The sequence below is a fragment of the Rana temporaria genome, chromosome 1, assembly GCF_905171775.1.
Source record: "Rana temporaria chromosome 1, aRanTem1.1, whole genome shotgun sequence".
Taxonomy (NCBI): Eukaryota; Metazoa; Chordata; class Amphibia; order Anura; family Ranidae; genus Rana; species Rana temporaria.
Genome location: NC_053489.1, coordinates 230452473 through 230477317, shown reverse-complemented (window position 1 = coordinate 230477317; position 24845 = coordinate 230452473). Strand labels below are relative to the sequence as shown.

The window sequence follows — 24845 nt, the reverse complement described above, 5'->3', positions numbered from 1 at the left end:
ATTTTGCCCTGCGCCCACGCAAATATTTTGCGCTGCCCTCGATTCACGGAGCAGTAGCTCCGTAAATTGAGAAGGCGCGCAGGCAAAATTGCCCAGCGTAAGCGTGCGCAATGTAAATGATCCCGCCGGGGGCGGGAATCATTTAAATTAGGCGCGCTCCCGCGCCAAGCGTAGAGCGCATGCTCCGTCGGGAAACTTTCCCGACGTGCATTGCGGCAAATGACGTCGCAAGGACGTCATTTGCTTCAAAGTGAACGTGAATGGCGTCCAGCGCCATTCACGAATCACTTACGCAAACGACGTGAAATTCAAATTTCATGTCGCGGGAACGGCGGCTATACTTTAGCATTGGCTGCCCCTACTATTAGAAGGGGCAGCCTTACGCTAAAGATGCCGTACGGAAACTCCGTACCTTGCGTACCCAGGGCCCGCTCAACATTGTGAATCGGCGTAAGTACGCAATTTGCATACTATACGCTGACCACAATGGGAGCGCCCCCTAGCGGTCAACGCAAGAATGCAGCCTAAAATCTGCGTGGCATAAGAGCTTTATGCCACGCAGATTTTAGGCTGCAGTCGGCGTAACGATTTCTCTGAATCAGGAGAACTCGTTACGCCGGCGCAAGTCAGCAATTGCGCTGCGTAACCTATGGTTACGCAGGCGCAATTGCTTACTGAATCTGGGCCTTTGTTAAGAAACACGAGGCTAAGCAGACATGACGATGACTGACCTCCACAAATGCTGCATCTCAGATTTCACAACATAATCATTTCGTCCAGCCATGCCAGTACTTATTGAGCAAATACATAACATTAACTGAAGTACTGCCTGAACATTTCCCTCCAAGCTATCATTTGGTTTGCATAACATATTTTTCATAAATTAATTATTATTTCTTCCCCGTGCTGTTACAGTATGGCTAATTACACTGGGGTGGCACTTTGCTAATCTCACACTCGTAAAAAAAAATGTAATATAATTTTAAAAGGATCCTGTTAAGAAATTAACATGTGAATGGCCATTGCTGACTTGTTTTTTGAAGGTGCAGGTTCCAGGGCTGTCATTTTTATCCTTACTTTATACCTGGTATGTCATTGAACAAGGACAAGGATACCCATATCCAGGCTAGTGAAACTTTAGGAGAAAGGATTATGATTACATCCCCAAAAGCATGCATGCACCTTAAAGGGGTGTTCCAGGCATTTTTAATGTTTATTAAAAGTCAGCAGCTACAAAAAGTGTAGCTGCTGGCTTTTAATAAACATACACTCACCTGCTCCACGTTCCAGTGACGCGCCGGCCGGGGCTCCGCTCCTCTCCCCCCCCCTCTCCGGCCGGCGTCTTCATTCTAAGTGTGGGCACCCGGCTGTGACAGCTTTCGGCTTCACGGCCGGGCACCCACTGCGCGTGTGCGAGCGGCGCTGCGCCATCCGATTGGACAGGCGATCGCCTGGGACCTGTCACGTGTCCCAGGCGAGCGCCTACAGGGAGGAGCTGCCAAAAGGCGATATGACGTATCGCCTTAGCAGCCCCTCGGCAGAAGGAGGAAGTGAGACAGGAAGTCCCACTCCTCCTGAAGCCCCCACTCCCCCCCCCCCCCCCAAAAAAAAAAAAATGACATGCCAAATGTGGCATGTAAGGGGGCGAGGAGTGGATTAAGCGGAAGTTCCACTTTTGGGTGGAACTCCGCTTTAAAAAAACAAGACAGCAGCAGATCCACAATATTCCTATCCTACAGTATATGACCTTTAATAAACACACCTTATACTTGTTTGAAATCAAATCAATTTTTAATGCTGGGATATACAAGGAGATATTAGTAATATTTTTTAAAGTCCTGATATGAGCTTGTTCCCAATGACCCATGGTAGTGCAGTAATATACCAATCATAGCCTTAAAGCGTAACTCCACTTTTGGTGAGAAAAACATTTCCCCTCTGGGAGTTTAATGTACATTGCAAGGATTTTAACAAACTTTGTTGCAGATTCCTACCTTTTGCTATTCTGAAGAAATCCCTGTGTGTTTCTCTGTGTAGAAAGTCAAACTAATTGGAGAGGTTTCATAGCTACACGCCGCTGCTGCACCTGCAGGGCTCTTATGAGGAAAACTGCCGGGTCTGCATCCCTTTAGATGTGATTTCCTATTGGGGGTTTCTCAACAAAAATGTTATAAAATTACTTATATCTGACCTGTATCTTTGTGCAGAGTTCAAAATCAGTAAGCCAATCACGCAAGCAGGAAATTTAGTCTGGGCAGGGGGGGTGTTCTGTACACGTTCTGTGTGCAGAACACCTCCAGGTAGCCATATTGCATTTACAGAAAATGACAGAGCTGCAGATTGAAAAAGAAAGGTCAATTACAATATGACTTGTATCACAATTGTATACGCTATATTATTTTTTTTATATTTTTCTCGCGAAAGTGGAGCAATGCCGCGTACACACGATCATTTTTCAGCATGAAAAAAAAAACGTTTTTCAGCATGCCCAAAAAACGACGTTTTCCCAACTTCATCATTAAAACGATGTTGCCTACACACCATCGTTTGTAAAAAATGCTCTAGCAAAGCGCGGTGACTTACAACACGTACGATGGCGCTATAAAGGGGAAGTTCCATTCGCCTTTGGGCTGCTTTAGCTGATTTCCTGTTAGTAAAAGACGATTTTTGTCTGTTACAGCGTGATGAATGTGCTTACTCCATTATGAACGGTAGTTTTACCAGAACAAGCGCTCCCGTCTCATAACTTGCTTCTAAGCATGCGCGGGTTTTTTACGTCGTTTTTGCCCACACACGATCATTTTTTACAACCCGAAAAACAACATCGTTTAAAACGACGTTTAAAAATGCAGTATGTTCGAATTTTTTTTTGTCGTTTTTCAGAACCAGAAAAATTACCGTATGTGTAGCCCACACACGATCATTTTAAATGACGTTTTTGAAAAACAACGTTTTCTTCATGCCGAAAAATGATCATGTGTACGCGGCATTACACTTTATTGAGGGAGTATTGAGGCAGTTTTTTAGGCGTTTTAGCACCTGAAACCTGCCTCCCATTTTTTGCAATGAGTGCTTTCACACTCGGTCGGTGCGCTTGTGGGATTTTAGGAACCGTTCTGTAAGCAGCATTTTTGGTGCGGCTTGGAAGCGCTATAAACAGCGCTCCCAAAACGCTCCTGCCCATTAACCACTTAAGGACCCGCTCACGACTATATACGTCCTGTTTTTAAAGATGGATATCTCGGTAACGGCAGCAGCTGCTGCCACAACCGAGATATCCATCTTTACTGTGAGCGGTCCTGTAAACGATAACGGTGGTCTCGGCAGTGGATTTGCCGCGAGATCACCGTTATCAGTGGCGGGAGAGGGCCCCCCCTCCCGTCGCTCTCCCGCGCCCTCCACCGCTTACCGGAGCCGTCGGTAGCGGCGGAGGCAATCAGGTCCTGTCCCCTGCTCGGCTGGGATACGAGTGAGGGCAAGATGGCCCCCACCCGTCCCCATAGCAGGGCGGAAGTGACGTCAGAACGTCACTTCCGCCCATGTTTCTTAAAGCAATAATTTCTTGTTGTCATTTTTTCAAATGACAATTTTTTTATATTTTTTTTGCATTTAAGTTTAAATATGAGATCTGAGGTCTTTTTGACCCCAGATCTCATATTTAAGAGGACCTGTCATGCTTTTTTCTATTACAAGGGATGTTTACATTCCTTGTAATAGGAATAAAAGTTATCCATTTTTTTCAGTGTAAAAATTAATAAAAAAATAAGAAAACAAAAACATTTTTTTAAAGCGCCCTGTCCCGACGAGCTCGCGCGCAGAAGCGAACGCATACGTGAGTAGCGCCCGCAAATGAAAACAGTGTTCAAACCACACAAGTGAGGTATCACCGCGATCGTTTGAGCGAGAGCAATAATTCTAGCCCTAGACCTCCTCTATGTCGCCTATGGAGATTTTTAAGGGTAAAAGTTTGACGCCATTCCACGAGCGGGCGCAATTTTGAAGCGTGACATGTTGGGTATAATTTTACTCGGCGTAACATTATCTTTCACAAAATATAAAAAAAATTGGGCTAACTTTACTTTACTCTTATTTTTTAATTCAAAAAAGTGATTTTTTTTTCCAAAAAAAGTGTGCTTGTAAGACCGCTGTGCAAATACGGTGTGACAAAAAGTATTGCAATGACCGCCATTTTATTCTCTAGGGTGTTAGAAAAAAATATATAATGTTTGGGGGTTTTAAGTAATTTTCTAGCAAAAAAAAAATGTTTTAGTCTTGTAAACGCCAAATCTGAAAAACAGCCAAGGTCCTTAAGTGGTTAAAAAGAATTGTCAGATCTTCCAAAGAGCCTTAAAAGTGATTTGAAAGCTCTGCAAAACTGGACATTATTATTATTATACAGGATTTATATAGCGCCAACAGTTTGCGCAGCGCTTTACATCAGACATTTTTCCTTTTTTCACGTGACCATAAAAAATCCACCCCGCTAGCCCCCGTAAAGTGCAGCTAAAGCACCGCAAAAACGATGGGCAGTTTAGCGCTGTTTTAGAGGTGCTGCAGTGTTCTAATAATACAATTCTTTCAGTAGACACATTTCTTTTCAGAAAGAAGCCTGCATGGCAAAAGTCTTTCTGTTACTCGGTTGATCACTTAATTACAAAAAGTTTTGAATAATTTTATGTTATAATAATTTTTCAATATATTTGTATATTATTCTCTAGCATGCAGAGCAAATGCACATTACTTATCCATTATGTACCATCATGCTGTTACAAATAATGTACAACTTCAAACTAATAAATCCAACTAATGAGTAAAATAAAAAAACAAATGATGTCTGAAGATGTGAAAACATCTCGTCTATTATATAGGTGGAAAGGCTGCTAATTAGGGCGGATGGTTTGAGGTTACTACTATCCAAGTGCTAATGGGTGCCATAAATGATAAACCCTGGGACTTCGATTATGCTTTTTCTGATACAAGAAGTATCATCTCATTGTTTAGCAGACAGTAATATCCACACTAAGCAATATTTGCATGTAATGTTTGTTTTCCTTTGACACTCTTCTAACAGAACAGGATCTGTTAAACCTATCTCACAGCAGCAAGTCCTGTCAAAATATCTTCTTTCCCTCCCCCCATAGACCATAAGCTGGTGAGTATATTTATAGCAATGACTTGTGTCCACTCAGCTGTCCCTATCACACTTCAGATATCTGGAAAGAAAAGGGGGAGGATCAAGCTCTAAAGAGTCCCAGAGATCCTAACTTAGTCACTCTCCCACTGCCTGCTCCTTCTGCTTTGTAGGACCTATAGCTGCTGTCCTCCCTTAGGATCCTTGCTTTTGAGGATAATAAACTTCTGCTGAGCCAAGACTACGACATTTGTAAAGAGGTAGGGTCATTTTATCTTCTAACTTACTCTAATTTTATTGTGTATTAGGAAGATTAATTACAACATTGCTCCAAAACAGAGCTGAGGAAATGTAACCCCCGAATTTCCATTTCTTGGTGGAAGAGCCCTACAAATGTAACCCCAGAATTTCAATTTCTTGGTGGAAGAGCCCTACAAATGTAACCCCTGAATTTCCATTTCTTGATGAAAGGGCCTACAAATGTAACCACAGAATTTCCATCTATTGATGAAAGAGCCTACAAATGTAACCCCAGAATTTCCATTTCTTGGTGAAAGGGCCTACAAATGTAACCCCAGAATTTCCATTTCTTGGTGGAAGAGCCCTAGGCCTTGTACACATGGTCATTCCAAACCGATGAGAATGGTCCGACGGACCGTTTTCATCGGTTCACCGCTGAAGTGGCCTGATGTGTGTACACACCATCGTTCCAAAAACCGATCGGGTCAGAACGCGGTGACGTCAAACACACGACGTGCTGAATAAAACAAAGTTCAATGCTTCCAAGCATGCGTCGACTTGATTCTGAGCATGCACAGGTTTTGAACCAATGCTTTTCTGTACTAACCATTGGTTTGGACCGATCGGGCAGCGGTCCATCGGTTCGGTTTTGAAGCATGTTTTAAAATTTTGGACCGAAGGAAAACAGACCGATGGGCTATACACACGGTCGGTTTGGACCGATGAAACTGAACCTCGGTCCATTCCCATCGGTTTTGTCCGACCGTGTGTACGGGGCCTTACAAATGTAACCCCAGAATTTCCATTTCTTGTTAAAAGGGCCCTACAAATGTAACCCCAGAATTTCCATTTCTTGTTAAAAGGGCCTACAAATGTAACCACAGGATTTCCATTTCTTGGTGAAAGGGCCTACAAATGTAACCCCAGAATTTCCATTTCTTGGTGAAAGGGCCTACAAATGTAACCCCAGAATTTCCATTTCTTGGTGAAAGGGCCTACAAATGTAACCCCAGAATTTCCATTTCTTGGTGAAAGGGCCTACAAATGTAACCCCGAATTTCCATTTCTTGGTGAAAGGGCCTACAAATATAACCCCAGAATTTCTATCTCTTGGTGAAAGGGCCTACAAATGTAACCCCCGAATTTCCATTTATTGATGAAAGGGCCTACAAATATAACCCCAGAATTTCTATCTCTTGGTGAAAGGGCCTACAAGAAGCTAGGCTTTAGCTAGGATCCAACACTTTATAATTCCTAGTGTTAAATGTGAGTTTCCCTGGCAAGGAAAGAATGTTACCTGTCCACACTGGGCTAATTTAAAAAAAGGAAATTAATAAAATTGTCAAAAAGATCCAAGACAAGGAAGGTTTATATCAAAGAGATAAGTTGTCACATGGTCCATGTGTTTGTCGGGGGTTGAAGACTAGGGGGCACTTGTTGGTGGCAGGTCTTGGTTGTTCTTACTATTATTTTTCTTTATAGGAAATGCTTTTGGTTTTAGGTATTTGATGACTGTTGTCCTGCTTATTGGTACAGCGTGTACTGGTTTAACTGACAATTTCGTGATTATTTTATACCTGTTGAATGTTTTGTGTAAAAACAATCAGCTAAGTTAAAACAGTTAAAAAAAAAAGTTCTTCCAATTGTCTGCGTATGAATTTTTCATTAAATATTTATTTTTTCCAAGGTGATGTTGGCGATATTGTTATTGTTTCACCTCCTGAATATAGCTGCACTTTTTGTTTAATTGCTATGCTTAAATCATAGATATTTGCTAGATGTTGTCAGCATTTATTTGTCAGGCTCCTGCACTGAGACATATTTCAGACACTATATTTAGAGAGCCGAGAATTAGAAGGCACAGCAGTTAAAACAGTTCCAAGTTTGCCTGTAGCCAATTGTTGCAGACAGTATTAAGTGGTTGCACATTTAAGGTTACAGTAACACCTCTGCATTTCTATGTGATTTCTATGTGATTGCGGTGCCTTTTAGATGAACTTTATGTACAATTCCATTGATTACAATGCAATGTGTTATCCTGGAAACTGTAGCAAAGATGCAGCAGCAGGATCTTTTACAATGCTTGCCTTCAAATGCGTAGGTGTGAATGTAACTTTTAAAGGGATATTAAACCGAAAAGCAAACATTTATTATATTGCAGCTAACCAACTCTTGATGTGATGGCTGCATTCGTTTTCTTTTTTAGGTTGTCTTTCTCTTATTTTTCTCCTGGTGATCCTGCCAATAAGTCTGTTGTTTTTCACCAGAACCTGCTGTCTTACAGCTGCCCTGCAGTGGTGGTCAACTTAAAAATGATAGAGGACACCTGCAACGGGGCGCACATTTAGCACCACATTCTCATACCTAAAGGTCTAAAAATGTTGGCCCTGTTGCATTTTATGCATTTAATTGCAATGCCCATGAAAGAAGTCGGAGTACAATAACCCCCAACATTGATGCCAGTGTATGCAATAATAATCTCAACTTTGGTGTCAATAGACACAATAATAATACCTAGCATTGGTGTCATTGGACGCAATAATAACCCCCACCATTGGTGTCAGTGGACACAATATTAACACCCTAAAATTGGCTTTAGTGGATGCAATAAAGACCCCCCAGCATCAGTGTTAGTGGTTGCAATAATAACCCCCTAACATTGGCATCAGTGGACGCAATAAAGACCCCCAGCATCAGTGTCGGCGGTCACAATAATAACCCCCAACATTGGTGTCAGTGGAAGCAATAAAATCCAACAACACTGGTGTCAATGGACACAATTTTACCCCCTCCCAGCACTGGTGTCACTGGATGCAATAATAACATCCAGCATCAGTGTCAGTGGATGCGGTAATAACCCCCAGCATGGGTGTCAGTGTATGCAATAATTGCTCCCAACATCAGTGTTAGTGGATGAAATGAACTCCTCCCAACATTGGTGTCAGTGGACGCAATAATAACCCCCAACATCAGGGTCAGTGGATGGAATAATAATCCCCAGAATCAGTGTGGGTAGATGCAGTAATAACCCTCAGCATTGGAGTCAGAGGATGCAATAATAACCCTAACATTGTTGTCAGTGGGCACAGTAATAACCCCCAAGATTGGTGTCAGTGGATGCAATAATAACCCCAAGCACTGAAGTCAGTGGATGCAATAATAACCGTAACATTGGTGTCAGTACTAACACACACGCACACTTAACCCCCCCATCCATTGTAGGTCATAGTTAATTCACCTATTCCCTCTTGCTGCATTGGTGGTTATGGCAGTAAAAGTTAACCCCCTCCCCCACTACCTGCATTGGCTGTCATTGCAGTGAAAGTTAAGCCCCCATTGGTCATGGAAGTCAAAGTTAACCCCTCTATAGGGCATGACAGTGAAAGTTAGCCCTTCCCCCCACTGGGCATAGCAGTGAAAGTTACCCCCCCTGCCAAAACACAGTGGGCATGGGAGTGAAAGTTCCACCCACTGCTAGTCCATCTAACACTGCCGTCTCATTAGACTGACAAGGCTGCTTTCCAAGGGTGTCTCTGTGACCCGTCCATTCACAGTGGGGGGACACTCTAATACAGAAGGTTTGTTACTAGCCAAATCACCACATAAAATCAAAGAGAACAAAGCCTACAAAAATAAAAATGATTGCAGCCACCACATCTAATGATTGGCAAGATGCACTATATTACATTTTTGGTTTTGGGTTTAATATTGCTTTAATCTACACACTATGTATTAGTTCCATTGTAGATTTTTAACTGATCTCATCTTTCACATCCAATGTGATGGAAACATTAAGGCTGGGTTCACATCAGTGCGGTAAGTTAATGTGCAGATGTTAGTTTGCGTTATCGTATATGAATTACTCAATCTATTTCTATCACACACTTTCCTGGACGAGACCTAGAAAAAGGGGGTGCTGTAGGAACTGGCAGTGGGTTGACTGTTATCAGCATAAATAAGAACAGATGTCGCCCGTACCACATGGCTGTATAATACACAGTCTAAACATTTATTTAAAGTAATCACATCACAATAAGTGCAGGTGCACCGCTTCATTGCCATGCAGAACCTCTTTATCAGGCATGCCTGACTAAGAGGTCCTATGTGTTCTTCACGCATTACATCACACGTTAATGTGCAATGTGCCCTTTCATTTTAATAGGCTGCCCTCACACCCTTAGCTCACAAGAAAACACACCTGACCCTTTTCTGGAAATGCAGCCAGCCCTTGTGGGTTAGCAAGCTCTGCGTCACACTACAACACAGATGTATTGCTTTAGTGCATTGGGGTGACATTCATTTTGAATGATATCCCAATGCACCTAATATGTGCATCCCGTACTGTGTGTTGCCACACAATTCTTTGACCTAAAAATAATAAAGATGATCAGTAGTGTTTTTAGGTTTTACATGTAAAGGAATCCAGTTTAATGTAAATAAGATAATCAATAGGTATTAATGTTTTAAAACATGTGTATGTATAATTTGCAATTACATATGCACCTTGGTACAGTCATATTTATATATGTAGGTCCTGCTCAGAGCTTTTTTTAATCAGAAAATAGGTGCAGGAACTCAACCATGACCCTCCAACCCCCCCCCCCCCCCACACACACACACACAATCGCATTAAATGGTGGGGTCGAATTTCATTTACAGTGAAAAGGTCTTAAAGGTGCCTTAAATATGGGTGTATTACGTAAAGAGTGCTGAATTGGAGGGGGGGGGGTGTTACATACAGAGTGCAGAGTTCAGTGGTGTGCCATGTGCAGAGTTCAGGAGGTGTGCTACATACATTGTGCAGAGTTAGAGGGTGCCCTGCATACAGAGTGCAGAGTTCAGTGGTGTGTTATGTGCAGAGTTCAGGAGGTGTGCTACATACATTGTGCAGAGTTAGAGGGTGCCCTGCATACAGAGTGCAGAGTTCAGTGGTGTGTTATGTGCAGAGTTCAGGAGGTGTGCTACATACATTGTGCAGAGTTAGAGGGTGCTCTGCATACAGAGTTCAGGGGTGCACTTTGCCTTCTTCCATAGCTGCTTATCTCTGCATCCCCAATCCACATCTCATTTTCACCCCTCTTCAGCTCTGGCCTCTGCATGCGGCCCCCTCCCCCCCCTCCACTGCCCCATCTTCTCCTTCCCTCCTTAGAAGCTCCACCATATTCCACATGTCTTACTTGTGCTGCTGTATTACGCTGAAGCACCCAGCCAGCTCTAGTACCTCCCCACACACTGTAGGTGGCTCTTCCTCTATCACTTGCAGTGGAGATCATCCAGTAGGGGTTTTGGAAGTTGCACTGCGCCCTGGGCATCTTCATATACCTTGTGTCCATCCTGCACTCTGTGGGAGACACTCAGGAGATCAGATCTATGGGAGCTGTTGGGAAATAAGCTGTCACTGATAAACACAGAAGCCGGACTTCTGTGTTTTACAAGTGATAGTAGTAAGAAGGGAGCAGAAGGCCTGAGCCAGAGGTGGTGGACCTGAGTTCCACCAAGTTCCAGCTGAAAAAAAGCCCTGGTTCCTGCTTAGTAGTACTGTGTGATGTTGTGCCTTACTGGTCTTGTCTTACTACAAGTCTATGAGATAAGGTCTCTGTGATTGAAAACACATTTTCTATGGGCTCTAGTGATGTAAAAAACTTGCAACGTTCATAGTAGCCAGAGATCATGTGATTGATCTAGGTTTCCTAACCTTTAGGTCATATGAGAATGCTTGGAAGTAGAATTCTTGCAAGAGATACTTTTTTTTCAATTAAAATAATAATCAATTGTCATTGGGATTTTTAAAATAACAGTCAACACCACAATAACCATAAATTACAGTCTTCAAATATATGTGTAGCAGGGGCTGCTGGTAGCTGACTCCCCTATTCCTGCACAGCCTGACAACAAGCATTTTCCACTCGCATCTGGACACAAGAAATTTGTTTCTGAGCTTGGTTTTGTTGTTTTATTAGGGGTAATAACTTGGATGGGGCAAAGGGGTTGCGGGACGCCCAACTATATTGAAACATTGAATGTGGACAGCTTCCTTCCTTTGTACAAATCCCGGTACTGACCTCCTTCCAGGACACCACCAGTCTTTAGTGATCAAAAGCAAAAGTCCCTTGAGGACCAGGAGCGCTCAGTCCCCTTTAGAATATAGTACAGTGTGTTGTACACTGCATACAGGAGTATCTCCTCTCCTCTGTAGAGCTGCTCCCAGCTCTACTGCCTGCAGGAACTACCAGCCCTCCTGGCTGCTTGTCAATCAGCCGACCTGGCTGCCCTGAAAATCTCCCAGGGCAAGGGATAGGAAGGCATAAACACAGCACTGTCCTCTTGAAGGCTTGCTACATGTGGCAGTCTCTCCTCTTATGAATCCCTGGGTGTGCAGATATACTCACTCTGTCCTCTTTGCTCCCTGCTGCTCCTTAATCAAGAATCCCCCTCAAACCTCAGACCCAGGGGTCCCCTCCTAGGCCACCAACAGCCTCCTTAGCACTCCATCTTCCACCCAAGTCCCCTGCTGGCATGGCTCTCCCATATTTAAGGACTGACCTAGCCCACCTGCCAGGACAGTCTGCCTGGGTATTGGCCAAGTTCCTGACCTGACCTAATTTCTGACTCAAACTTACCATGAGTCATAACTTCCATAACTTTTTAAAAGGGGCTTCCATATTTCAATAATCCCCCCCGCCCACAGACCCCCACAACCACTGGGCAAGGGTTGTGGGGGATGAGGCCCTTGTCTCCATCAACATGGGGACATCCTCCCCATGTTGAAGGAATGTGGCCTGGTACGGTTCAGGAGGGGGGGCACTCTCTCGTCCCCCCTCTTTTCCTGCGGCCTGCCAGGTTGCATGCTCAGATAAGGGTCTGGTATCGATTTCTGGGGGGACCCCACGCCATTTATTTTTTATTTTTGTGTAGGGTTCCCTTTAAAATCCATACCAGAGGCTTTTTTTTGGTTCGGGGGTCCCCTTAATATTCATATGGGGGAGAACCCCTGCCGTTTTTCTCAATGACTTTTATCTGTATTGCTGGGACCCGACAATTCATGAATAGCCGCGAGTAGTTTTAAATTACCTTTTTTCCTTTAGAAATTACATTTTGTGCAGGGACAGTTCTAAACACGGGAAACATGCGCTACTTTACAGGCATACTATACACACCCCCCCAGGTTTGAAATTTAAACATGTCCCCTGGGGCAGGACCCGGGTCCCCAAACACTTTTTATGACAATAACTTGCATATTAACCTTTAAAATGAACACTTTTGATTTCTCCCATAGACTTTTAACGTTTTCCGCGGCTTTTGGAATTAGCCGCGAACACCCCAAATTGTTCGTTGAACAAGCGAACAGCCAATGTTCAAATCGAACTCGTGTTCGACTCGAACATAAATCTCATCCCTAGTAAAGACTAAGGAGAAGAATAAATTCAATACCTTCGCCATCTCCCCATCCTTTATAACCAGATTTCCTTCCTCATTCTTTATGGGGCCAATATGGTCTGTCCTCCCAAATAGTAGTGACAAACACACACACTCAGGTTAAACTGGATGGACATATGTCTTTATCAACTATGTAACTAAGTTGCATGGGTTCTTATATAGGGCACAGTAGATAAAGGGATCTGTAAACAAACTCTGTGCCAGGGCGCACCTGATCTGGACAAAACAAGATTGGGTTGAGACTTTCATCTGATGTCTATGGTAGGGTGACCAGACATCCCCAGTTTCAGGGGACAGTCCCCTGATTGAGGACACTGTCCCCGGACCAAGTCTGTCCCTGGTTTTGTCCCCAGATTGGATTTAATAGGGGGCAGGGGCAATTTCAAGGACAGTCAGTGCAAAATTAAAATAAAAAAAAATTGAATTACACCCCGCTCCGCCGTGCCTACTAGCTTAGGGGGGTTGTATTTTTTCCATTATCTATGCCCCTTTCTGATGATCATGTGCTGGTCGGAGCGGAGGGAATATTTCTTCAGTTTTGGGCGCATGCCCATTCAGCTTCGCTCGCATGTTCTTCTGCCTTGGCTCAAATCCTGGCCAGCCACCTGCCTATCTCCTTGCCTTCCCTGGTGGAGTGATCTTCCTCCGCTCCCCATCCAGTAGTATCCGGGGCCCGAAGAGTAAGACTTAGGGTCCTTTCACACTAGTGGACCGTTCGTCCGCTCATTACAAGTCCGTTCCCTATGGGAACGCGTCCGTTAGCGGATGGAGCATCCGCTAGCGTCCGCGTCAGTCGGGATCCGCTTTTCCGAACGGAAGAAACCCTATTTTTCTTCCGTTCGGCGGAACGGACCGGATGCAGACGGACAGACGGTCCTTCTGCATCCGGTCCCCCATAGGGGACAGCGGAGCAGAGACAGGGCGGTCCCTGCACTGTGTGCGGGGACCGCCCTATCCGCCGACAGCTGAGTGGGGATCCCCGCTGAGCTTTGGCGGACACACGGAGCGGACCCAGAAACGGTCCGCTCCGTGTGAAAGAGCCCTAAAGAGGCTGTGAGGCGGGCGTCGACGGGTTGCTGATTGTTGCCATTACTAGTAAAAAAAAAAATATGTCCCCGGATTTCATTTTAATCTGGTCACCTTAGTCCAGTGTTTCTCAATTCCAGTCCTCAGGCCCCCCCAACAGGTCAGGATTTCCCTCAGATGAAAATGCTGTGGTGATTACTAAGGCAGTGAAACTGATCAAATCACCTGTGCAAAATAATGGAAATCCTGAAAACCTGTCCTGTTGGGGGGGCCTGAGAACTGGAATTGAGAAACACTGCCTTAGTCTATGGGCACCTAAAGGCTAGGGTTATACAGAGAGGTTTAACCACTTGTTGGCAGGCACTGTTTCTGTGCTGCTGATTAGCATAGTTAAACCTCTCAAATCAGTCCAGCTGCCCTAGACTGGATACCTCAAAACAACAGATATTGGATTTAAATGTCATGAAAAATTTGAAAATATGTCTATATCCTAAAACTACAATCTGTCTTGTTATTTAACCACTTCAGATCCGTAGGACGTCCTGGGACGTCCTCCACTTTGAGCGGTGATATCTGAATGATGCCTGCAGCTGCAGGCATCATTCAGATATCGCCGTCTTCAGCTAATAGTGATCAAAAAAAAAATGTCAAAAAAAGTGTAAAAATAAAAAAATGAAGTAAAAAAATAAAATAAAATAATAAAAAAAAAAATTAAAACGCCCCTGTCCCGGTCGCTCGCGTGCAGAAGCGAACGCACATGCAAGTCCGGCCCACATATGTAAACACCGTTCAAACCCCACATGTGAGGTATCATCGCGTGCGTTAGAGCGTGTGCAACAATTCTAGCACTAGACCTACTCTGTAACTCAAAAATAGTAACCTGTAAAAAATTTAAAGCGTTGTCTATGGAGATTTTTAAGTACCGACGTTTGGCGCCATTCCATGAGTGTGCGCAATTTTAAAGCGTGACATGTTAGGTATCTATTTACTCGGCGTAACATCGTCTTTCACATTATACAAAAAATTGGGCTAACTTTACTGTTTTGTTATTTTTTAATTCATGAAACTGTTTTTTTCCCTAAAAAAAGGCGTTTGAAAAATTATTGCGCAAATACCATGCGAGAAAAAAAGTTGCAATGACCGCCATTTTATTCCCTAGGGTGTCTGCTAAAAAAAAATATATAATGTTTGGGGGTTCTGATTAATTTTCTAGCAAAAAAATTGTGATTTTTACATAAAGGAGAAAAGTGCCAAAATAGGCCCGGTAACGAAGTGGTTAATGAACAAAAACCCACACCACTGTCTTTTTTTTCACAAGCCACTGTAGTCGGACATTAGCTTTCTCCAGTGAAATAGTGACTTGATTATAGGCAATTACATCCAAAGCCAGAACTAAAACTGAAGTTAATATATTTAGTGTTGAGTTGTTTTTCATTTTCTTGCTGTCTTCCGACACATCACTTTCACATCGATTTTCTGGGAATAGTTGAAGTTAACAAAGAGACAGTACAGGGATACACGATTCTTCAAGGGATGCTTACGAAGCGCAATCTGTAGATGGCTTAATGCAGTCAATCAATTCTGCAACACATTTTGCTTGATTCATTCATTGGAGCTCAAGCAGGTATTTGCTGGAAACTTTGTTTTGTTAGTAGTCTCTAGGCATAGACTGGCCTTTTGACACTACAGCTGCCTGTTATAAAGCAATGCTGTTTTTATAGTTTGGTTAATGTGAGTTTTACAGGAACATACAGGGATGGATATCTTGCTTACCATGCCATCCAGTATTGTGCAATAGGGATGCCTTATCCTGTTTTTTTAAAATGAGCCAATTAGGATTGTTCCAGTAGAGCACTACTCATACCTCCCACATTTTTAAGATAGGAATGAGGGACACCTATCAGCAAAAGTATGCGGCATATGACACCCCCCCCCCACCCCAGCAATGCCCCCTTAAAGGAGAATTGTACAAAAAAACAAGATTAGTTAAACGCACAAGTGCTTTTTTACCACTACTATTCCTTTATATTGGCTTTTGGAATTTATAAATGCAGTAATTTTAGAAGTCAGACGAAAGGATTCGCGCTAGAAAACACTTTTTGATAGATAAAAAGTGCATTTTATATACATTTATATAGATCAGACCAGAATGGGGGACAAATGGAGGAGGAATGAGGGACAGAGGGACACCAAATCAGGGACAGTCCCTCAAAATCAGCGACAGTTGGGAGCTATGCACTACTGTATATACTTCAAGTGTATGCCTTGTTTCTGTTATTTTTTATAGAGAAGGGAAGAATCATAATCTGTCAGATCTTTGTCTGTAATCTTCTTGGGTATAGCTTTCCACACTTGTCCTGTCATTGTGAACTGTTGTCACTGGGGTGGGTAGACAGCAATAAGAACATTGTGACTGGAAGTGAGGGGAAATTCCTCCAAATGGGACACAGAGGCTCTAACCCAATGCTTCTCTAGCTAAAACAAATTAAAATATTTTGGAACTTTACCCAAAGTTTTGGCCAGAGTTATTATTATTAATATACAGTATTTATATTGTGCGAACAGTTAGAGCAGTGCTTTACACTGTTAGGGCAAACAGTACAGTTACAATACAATTCAATACAGGAGGAATCAGAAGGCCCTGCTCGTTAGAGCTTACAATCTAAAAGGTCTCATAGACTTTCTATTTGGTTGTACGTTTTTGTTGCAGTTTAGGACTGTAGCTAAAACCAGGGGTAAAATGCAAGAAAATTGTGGATATACTTGTGCCGTGGCCAAACTGCAGCACATCAGTGTAAAACTGGCCTTGTTCTGGTTATAAACTGAAACATTATTTATTTTCAGTACTTTACAATCCTCAAATTTGACATACTGTACGGTATATGTGATGAGTAATTTTCTTAATACGTCATGGATAAGGACAACAATAGCTTGGTATAATTGTCTTTTAATTATGACCTCAACCTCCTAAGTGTAGGCTACTGGTAAATGTCCGACTTACATGCCTTCCTATGCCAGAGAAATTCCACGTGTAGCCCCTGTGCTGCTTATGGGATAGCCATATTTACAAAAGCATCTAGCAGTCTAGCAGACAATGGCTAACTAATAAGCCACGGTGTGCATGCACAGGAAGACCAGGATCTTCCAGGGACTTTTCCTGTGGAAATTCAGAGTGGTGCCAAGCAGAGGCGTTGCTAGGGGGGTGCGGTCTGCACCCGGGCGCCACCCGCTACAGGGGTGACACCATCCCAAGGGTGAGGAAAGCCCTTGCTGACTTAAACGTTTTTTTCTTTCAGCTGGAAACCCACCTAAAGTGCCGCGGGCATGGGTGTTCTCCTCCTCTGTCTCTCACTGCTGCCTGTCACGATCTATTCTCCACCGCGGCTGCACACTGTCCTCTCCAGCTGCCACCCGAGTGTTCCGTGTATCTTAACCGCCCAAGCTGGTGCGGTAACGAGCGGGGGGAAGGGGGTGTCAGCTTGCGATGAGGGTGGGTTTGTCCTCTATGGTGTTGTGACAGGTGGGGGGGCTGTACTACTGATAAAGGGGGATAGTTTGTCCTGGGGGACTGTACTACTGATAAAGGGGGTAGTTTGTCTTGGGGGGGTGTACTGATGGAGGGGGTGGGTTGTCCTGGGGGGGCTGTACTACTGATAAAGGGGGGTAGTTTGTCCTGGGGGCGCTGTACTATTGATAAAGGGGGGCAGTTTGTCCTGGCGGGTGTACTGATGGAGGGGGGGTTTTCCTGGGGGGAGGGGTCTGTACTAATGGAGGGGGGTGCTTTTGTCCTGGGGGGGTCTGTACTGATAGGGGAGGGGGGTAGTTTGTACTGAGGGGGGTCTGTACTGATGGAGGGGGTTTATACTTAGTCGGGGGTCTATGCTGAGGGAGGGGGTTCTGTACTAAGTGGGGGGTCTATACTGAGGAGGACTATGCTTTATGGAGGGAGGGTCTGTATTGAGGGGTTGACTATACTTGGAAGGGGGTCTGTTCTGAAGGAGGGGGGGTCTGTATTTAGGAGCGACTTTAGTTGGTGGAGGGGGAGGGGGTGACACCATGTTTTACCGCACCGGGTGACACCAACCCTAGTGATGCCACTGGTGCCAAGCTGGACTGCACAGAAAATATTGTTGGAACAGGATAGAAGGTATTTAACCATGTGGGCTGCTTTAAATAAAGGACAACTGTACCAAAGGACAGTTGTCCTTTAAAACACCTACAACATAAAAAACATCTATGGTAAAAGCTGCCCATGGGAGAAAGCCCTTGTGTTCTTTTCTCTCTGGTATTGAGGGATAACAGGAGACTTTGTTAACTTCCCAAGAGTAGACTATTATGAGAGCAGAATTGTGAGGTGCTCATGGAGACTGGGAAGCTAAAGATATGGGTAAAGAGACCAGAGTGTAAACAAACCTACCTACTCCTGTGTGGTCATACACCTCCGGTAAATGAGCTGGCTTATGTGGCACGGCGGAAGGATCACATGTAGCATGGGGAAAGGCAAAGCTTGAGGGAAAGATATGTTTGCTTGACAGGTTTGCTGAAGGAACATGATGGACACAAAAATAGAGCTATACAGTATAGTTGTATGTGTCTATTAAGTTCACCCTTTTATTTCCCCTGCTTTATATGTTTAATTAAACATGTGGGTCATGCGCAATATGAAAAATCTAGCTGAAATCAGTGAAGTGAGCCATGGATTCATTTTTCACTTATCTAAAAATGTTATATTTTGTAGTTATTTGCTCAATAACATTAAACAACATCATTCTATTTTATGTTTTTTTTAAATACCGGTAAAAAGATCCAACTTCAATTCATGAAACAATTTTCACGTGATCACATTACTCTCCATCCAAAACATGATTCATAAAATATAGTCCTGTTCACCAATGACATAGGTGACCTTATAGAACACTATCTGCTAGTGAGAAAACATGAACACAGTTAACTCTCACTGAAATGTGAGTCCTTAAATTAGGCTCATAGTGTGGATTTCCCGAGCATGTGCGTTTCCATTCAGTGACAGGTGTGCTTTTACTCCCTTATAAACTTCCAAAGCACAGCTGTTCCCTGAATTTTCAGGCTTTGGGTATTTGTAAAAATGTTTGTCTTTGAAAATATCCCTGTGTTTTTTTTTATTTTTTTTTAACATTCTTTATTTAAAAGAGGGTTTAACTAGACCAAGAAAAAAACAGGCATAAGCCACAGTGTATACAGTGATATACAAACCAACACAACTACAAACAATGGGGGTTATTTACGAAAGGCAAATCCACTTTGCATTACAAGTGTAAACTACAAGTGCAAAGTGCACTTGAAATAGCACTGAAAGTGCACTTGGAAGTGCAGTCGCTGTAGATCCGAGGGGGACATGCAAGGAAAATAAAAAACAGCATTTTAGCTTGCACATGATTGGATGATAAAATCAGCAAAGCTTCCCCTCATTTCATATCTACCCCTCAGATTTACAGCGACTGCACTTCCGATTGCACTTTGAGCGCACTTTCGCGTGCACTTTGCACTTGTAGTTTGCACTTGTAGTGCAAAGTGGATTCACTTTCGCAAATAACCCCCAATGTGTCAAAAAGCATAGGGTAGGCCTAAGTTACAGAATTAAATCGTACATAGTACAATGGCTAGCGAAATAATGAGAAACCGCTAAGAGCGCTGGTGTATACTATTTAGTGGAACTACTCATGTTTTACAAGTAAGGACTCAGGGAGAACCCCAGCAGCATGGAGTGTGGAGAAGGAAAAGGGAGAAGGGTGGTGAGGCTCCAACCTGAGTAGCCATAGAAGCAATAGAAGGCCAAGAGCTGGAAATGTGTGAAATTCACACAGACCAAGTGACACTTTGATAAATACTCACATATGTACGGTATGTGCCCGAGCGGAAGGGGTAAAGTGAAGAGGAGGGCTAAGAAATATTCTTGGCTCCTACATCATTTGTTGATATTTGGATAAGTATTTGAATTCTTCCCAGTAGTATAGGGTGACCAGACATACCCGGTTTGACAGTCCCCAGATTGAGGACACTGTCCCCGGACCAAATCTGTCCCTGGTTTTGGATTTGAACAGGGGCTGGGGCAATTTCAAAGACAGTCAGTGCAGAATTAAAAATAAAAATTCTGAATTACACCCCCCCCCCGCGCGCGCTCCGCCACTCCTTATTCGCTTTGGGGTCTGTATTTTTTTCCATTATCTGCCCCCCTTTCTGATGATCATGTGCTAGTCGGAGCGGAGGGAATATTTCTTCCGTTTCGGGTGCATGCCCCTGCAGCTCTGCTCGCATGTTCTTCTGCCTTGGCTTAAAGGGGTTGTAAAGGATTTTTTTTCCCCCCTAAATAGCTTCCTTTACCTCAGTGCAGTCCTCCTTCACTTACCTTATCCTCCCATTTTGATTTTAAATGTCCTCATATCTTCTGAGAAATGCTCACTTCCTGTTCTTCTGTCTGTAACTTACCACCGTAATGCAAGGCTTTCTTCCTGGTGTGGAGAAAGCCTCTTGAGGGGGGAGGGGGCAAGCAGGAGTGTGAGGACGCCCACTAACACACAGCTCCTTTCTCTATCTGCAAAGTAGAGAGTGTCCTGACTTGCCTGCTCGCCCCCTCCCTCCTCAAGAGCCTTTCCCCACACAGGGAGAAAGCCTTGCATTACGGTGGTGAGTTACAGACAGAAGAACAGGAAGTAAGCATTTCTCAGAAGAAATAAGGACATTTAAAAGCAAAATGGAAGGATGAGGTAAGTGAAGGAGGACTGCACTAAGGTAAAGGAAGCTATTTAGGAAAAAAAAAAATCCTTTACAACCCCTTTAAGTCCCGGCCAGCCACCTGCCTGCTTATCTTCTTGCCTTCCCTGGCGGAGTGATCTTCCTCCGCTCCCCACCCAGTAGTAGCCGGGGCCAGGAGAGTTAGATTTGAGAGGCTGTGAGACGCTGATTGCCGCCATTACTAGTAAAAAAAAATATGTCTCCAAATTTCATTTTAAAAATCTGGTCACCTTACAGTAGTACCAACTTTTGGTTTGCTCTGCAGTCCTTTCCCTGAGGGCCACAGTAAGGTCCTCCATGGTCTAAATATCATTCACCCTGGAAAACCATTGTTGCAATGTCGGGGTACAGTAGTTGACTGTTTCCAGGTGCTGGGAATACAGGCCCTGCCAGCATTTTGTAAATGGAATAACAGGGACTTCTTGTATTGTTTATGTGGCATGAGCATAAGATTAAGAAGGATATCAGCAGGCTTATCTGCAAGGAAATAACCTGTAGATTGCTAATTACAACAGTTTTAAAGGCATTGCACAGAGCAGTCCGAACCTCCTCTTCTAGGGTCCCATGTCGGGGATCTTGGCTCTCCCTCTTCTGTGTCTGCCCTCATAGCAAGCGCTTCCTGTTGTGGCACTCATGCGGGCTTGATCAGAAGTCAGGCTGGGTGCGTCCATTGACAGACACAGCATGGCTCAGCCTTTGCTACCGTTCCCTCCTCACAGGGTTTAGCTGACAGCTAATGGCTCCCGCTGCTCTCAGCCCAGCTTTTGAAAGCAGGGAGAGAGGAAAGAAGCCCAGTCGATGGCCACAGAGCTGGATTGATACAGGACTCAGGTAAGTATTTTGTGGGGAAGGAGGGGGGTTTGAGGGCACAGAAAAACGTATTTCAGGGCATTCATTAGGGTAAAAAAAGTTTTACCTTTATAACCACTTTGGGGCAGATCCACATACATCTGTGTGGGCGCAGCATATGTGAGATACGCTACGCCGCTGTAACTTACTTTGCTATTCTTTGAATCCTGAAAGAATTTGCGCCGTAAGTTACGGCGGCGTAGGGTATCTCTCGCGGCGTAAGGGCGCGGAATTCAAATGCGGCGAGTAGGGGGCGTGTTTCATTTAAAAGAAGCGCGTCCCCGCGCCGAACGAACTGCGCATGCCCTGTTCGTCAAAACTCCCAGGGTGCATTGCTCCAAATGACGTCGCAAGGACGTCATTGTTTTCAACGTGAACGTAAATGGCGTCCAGCCCCATTCACGGACGACTTACGCAAACGACGTAAAATTTTCAAAATTATACGCGGGAACGACGGCCATACTTAACATTGAGTACGCCACCAGATAGCAGCTTTAACTATACGCCGGAAAAAGCCGAACGGAAACGAATGCGACGGCCGCTCGTATGTTCGTGGATCGTCGGAAATAGCTAATTTGCATACTTGACGCGGATTACGACGGGAATGCCACCTAGCGGACGTCGAAAAATTGCATCTAAGACCCGAAGGCGTACGAAGACGTACGCCTGTCGGATCTAACCCAAATGCCGTCGTATCTTGTTTTGAGGATTCAAACTAAAGATACGACACAGGAAATTTGAAATTACGCCGGCGTATCACTAGATACGCCGGCGTACTTTCTTTGTGGATCTACCCCTTTAACTCTGTCACTTGGTGGCAGAAACATTTAAGTACAGGGCAGTCCCAGAAGATATGTATAAAGGAGCCTATGGCCCCATACACACGAGAGGATCGATCTGCTGGAATTGATCCGCGGACCGGCTCCAGCGGATAGATCCCCTGGTGTGTACGATCCAGCGGATCTGTTTCCGCTGATTTTTTCCCCCGGGGATGGATTTCCAGCGGATCAAAATCTCTTAACATGCTAAGAAATCGATCCGCTGGAATCCATTCCAACGGATTGATCCGCTGGTCTGTACAGACTCACCGGATCAATCCGTCCGAATCCATACCCCGCATGCGTCGTAATGATTCGACGCATGCGTGGAAGTCCTTATATGACAGCGTCGCGCACGTCGCCACGTCATCATCGCGGCGACGGCGCGACGCATCACCGCGGACGGAATTCCGCGGGGATTTTGATCTCATGGTTAGTACAACCATGAGATCAAAATCCGCCAGAGGATTTATCCGCGGAAACGGTCCGAAGGACCGTTTCCGCGGATAAATCCTCTCGTGTGTACTAGGCCTATGTGTGTTCCACATGGCCAGCAAGTGGCATCGTGCTGTGAAAAGCGTTTAGTGAGGATTGATGGGGGTCCTGTAACATTTGGTCGTGATCTTATATGAGAGCTCTTTATATATATATATATATATATATATATATATATATATTTACTCCAGAGGCTTTGTAGGCAAACAATATTCTATCCTTCTGAACTTCCATGAATGTGAGCTGTAGGTCTTATTTCCATTTAGGTTATAAGTAATTGATAATTGGACAGTAATCAGTGGCTATTTTTAGCTCTGATCGCTGCATAAATGTCAATGGTCCCAAAATAGTGTCAAAAGTGTCCGATCTGTTCACCGCAATGTCGCCGTCCTGATAAAAATCGCAGATCACCACCATTACTAGTAAAAAAAAATGTATAATAAAAATGCCATAAATCTTTCCCCTATTTTGTAGACCAGTGGTCTTTAACCCTGTCCTCAGGGCCCATCATTTGCTGCTCAGTGATTGCAGTATTCTAGTCTGCATCTCCCCAGGGTAATACATAAAACCTGGCCTGTTAGTGGGCCTGAGGACAGGGTTGATGACCACTGTTGTAGACGCTATAACTTTTGCATAAACCAATCAATATACGCTTATTGCGATTTTTTTACCAAAATTATGTAGAAGAATTTATATCGGTCTAAACTGAGGAAGAACTTTGTTTGTTTTATATATTTTTTGGGGATATTTATTATAGCAAAAAGTATAATATATTGTTTTTTTTTCACAATTGTCGCTATTCTTTTGTTTATAGGGCAAAACAAATAAAAACCACATAGGTGATCAAATGCCACCAAAAGAAAGCTCCATTTGTGGTAAAAAAAAGGACATAAACTTTGTTTGGGTTCAACGTCGCACGACCATGTCAGTTAAAGCGACGCAGTGCCGTATCGCAAAAAATGGCCTGGTCAGGAAGGGGGTAAATTCTTCCGGGGCTGAAGTGGTTAAAATATACCTATGATGGCATTGATGTTGGTGTTTTACATGCATACTATAAGGGTAAACAAGAGCAGCACAAGGCTGATTACAGTGATGTTTTTCTTTTATTATCCCAGTTCAGCTTGACTGTCTTGGTCTGTGTGATAAGAAGCAGCTGTTAAGGATCAATTACAAGCAGCAGCACATTGTCGCAGAACATCCAGGGACACGGCAGCCTCATGCGTACAAATGTTACTGTTAATATCCTGGATGGTACAAATTATAATAGTATTTGTCCTTAGAGAAATATAAAGGCTGCAATGACTTATTTATATAAATGAAAATTCGAGTTTCTTGGCTGCTATGCTGATCTAATGTTATCAATACCTTCTGAGTCAATGAACAAACAAAAACGCAAAGTTCTTATGTCATTCTCTCTTCACTGACTGCATTCATGTTCCTGGTCAGGGACTCAGATAGAAAGCCGGAGAATCTGCATGTTTTGAAGGTGGTCAGAAATAAATAAAAACACATTTTTAGTTAAAGGGGTTGTAAAGGTTCATTTTTTATTTTCTAAATAGGTTCCTTTAAGCTAGTGCATTGTTGGTTCACTTACCTTTTCCTTCAATTTCCCTTCCTTAAGGTGACCAGATTTTAAAAATTAAATCTGGGGACATGTGTTTTTTTTTTTTTTTACTACTAATGGCGGCAATCAGCGACTCTCTGCCCACCGTCGCCCGCCTCTCAGCCTGTCAAGTCTTACTCTACGGGTCCCGGCTACTACTGGGTGGGAAGCGGAGGAAGATCTCTCCACCAGGGTAGGCAAGGAGATAAGTAGGTAGGCGGCTGGCCGGGACTTGAGCCAAGGCAGAAGAACATGCGAGCGGAACTGAATGGGCATGCACCCGAACCAGCACATGATCATCAGAAAAGGGCACAGATAATGGAAAAAAATACACCCCCCTAAGCTAAGGTGACCAGATTTTTAAAATTAAATCCTGGGACATATTTTTTCTTTACTAGTAATGGCAACTCTCTGCCCGTCGCCGCCCGCCTCACAGCCTCTCGAGTCTTACTCTTCGGGCCCCGGCTACTACTGG

General features: G+C 43.9%; 1 protein-coding gene across 1 annotated transcript in view; it reads left to right on the top strand.

Moving 5' to 3' along the window:
• The first annotated feature begins 5254 nt into the window (after nt 1–5254).
• The window catches only part of MYO18B (myosin XVIIIB), a 764821-nt gene continuing 745230 nt past the window's right edge, over nt 5255–24845 (top strand). Inside the window, 1 exon segment of the mRNA XM_040358554.1 lies at nt 5255–5391. The gene's annotated coding sequence lies outside the window, so the exon portion shown is untranslated.